A 2,092-nucleotide genomic window follows, 5' to 3' on the forward strand; every position below is an offset into this window, starting at 1 on the left:
CAATCACTCGGACTCTAATCCAAGCCATCCCTACTTTTCATCCCAGCCAGGTTAATCTCCTTGCTTGCTCTCTTGCCTCGCTATGCATGTTACCCACACAGCAATCAGTCATCTTAAAAAAAACAAAAAAACAAAAAAAAACAAAAAAAAAAAAAAAAAAAAAAACAAACACACACACACACACAAAACTTTGTATTATGAACTTCTGTTTATTTACGAATTTTGAGACAGAGTCTTGCTCTGTTGCCCAGGCTGGAGTGCAGTGGCGCGATCTTGGCTCACTGCAACCTCCGCCTCCTGGGTTCAAGTGATTCTCCTGCCTCAGCCTCCCGAATAGCTGGGATTACAGGCGCCCACCACCACGCCCGGCTATTTTTAGTAGAGATGGGATTTCGCCATGTTGGACAGGCTGGTCTTGAACTCCTGAGCTCAGATGATCCGCCCGCCTTGGTCTCCCAAAAAGTGCTGGGATTACAGGCGTGAGCCACCGCGCCCGGCCCATTATTAACTTTTAAAACATACACATAGACACACATAAATGATGACCACCCACCCCTATGCACCCATCACTTAGCCTCAAAAATTAACGTTTTGCAAATCTTCATCTGTTCACTTCTCTGTCCTTTTTTTTTTTTTGAGACGGAGTTTCGCTCTTGCGATCTTGGCTCACTGCAACCTCCGCCTCCTGGGTTCAAGTGATTCTCCTGCCTCAGCCTCCCGAATAGCTGGGATTACAGGCGTCCACCACCATGCCCGGCTAATTTTTTGTATTTTTAGTAGAGACGGGGTTTCTCCATGTTGGTCAGGCTGATCTTGAACTCCCGACCTCAGGTGATCCGCCCGCCTCCGCCTCCCAAAGTGCCGGGATTACAGGCGTGAGCCACCGCGCCCAGCCTCTGCCCGTCTTTTTGTGGGATATTTTCAAACAAATCCCAGAAAAGTCATCCTTTTAATGATCAGATCAAGCTACTCACCACTTTCTAATTGCTTCTCATCTCAGTAAAAGCCAAGTACTTTATCATGGCCTACTAGGCCTGGGTGATCTGTGATTACTCCACACAACACCCATTCCCGCCGCTGTCCTCCTGACCTCACTCTGCTCTCCCACCCTCGCGGCCCCAGCAAGCATCATCTGGAGAGCTTGTTAAAGCGCACGCTGCTGGGCCCCACCCCCAGAGTTTCTGGTTCAGTAGGTCTAAAGTGGAACTGGAAAATTCGCATCTCTAACAAGTTCGCAGGTGCTACTGCTTCCAGCGGGCATACTTGGAGAACCACCAGCTGCATTGTTCTCCTTCCCGTTCCTCAACAAGGCAGGCAGGATCTTGCTTAGCAGTCTCCACGCTGCTCTTCCCTCTGCCCTGGGCATTCTTTACATTATTCAAAGTCCCTGTTACTCCATCTCTGTTTAACTCATGCCTTTTGAGTCCTTCCCTGACCACTCCTTATAAAATCTCTTTCCCTCTCCTCATCCTCATTCATGTTCTTCGTGGTAAGTATCACTTACTGTTTCTGTCATCCCGTCTAGATGGACAGCTCCACAAGCACAGAGACTTGCTGCGTTTTGATGTCACGTCCCCAGCACTAAAACCTTGCCTAGCAGATGCTCACTTCACTTGTCCAAGGAATGGATAGCATACTGAGAAGGGACAGCTTCTTGCTTGGGACACTGGACAGGCAAATCATTTCTTCTTGACTCAATTCCACCATTTGTAAGGGCACTGGTTGGTTATGCCTACCCTTCCCATCTCCCTGGGTATAGGCTCAAAAGAAAAGAATAACGTGTACACGCCCGCGAAGCAGAGCAGTAAGTGGATACCGGGCATTATCCGAACGCCGTGCGTTCGGCCGCCCTTTTTCTGCACGGAGAACCCCCTCCACTCCCATTTTTTCCAGCGACTCAGTCCCACAGATCCACAGACCCGCTGTGGGCGGCCGCCGCCCGCGTCCCGGCCTGCGGGCCAGCGTCTGGGCACGCCCGCCCCGCTCCCGGCTGGCGCCCGCCCGCCTCCAGAAGCAGCAGAAACAGCAGCAGCAGCCGCAGCAGCAGCAGCAGCAGGAGGAAGGGGAGGCGCCGAGGGAGGGGTCCTCGGCA

The sequence above is a fragment of the Rhinopithecus bieti genome, unplaced genomic scaffold (assembly GCF_001698545.2).
Source record: "Rhinopithecus bieti isolate Rb0 unplaced genomic scaffold, ASM169854v2 scaffold_62788, whole genome shotgun sequence".
Lineage (NCBI taxonomy): Eukaryota > Metazoa > Chordata > Mammalia > Primates > Cercopithecidae > Rhinopithecus > Rhinopithecus bieti.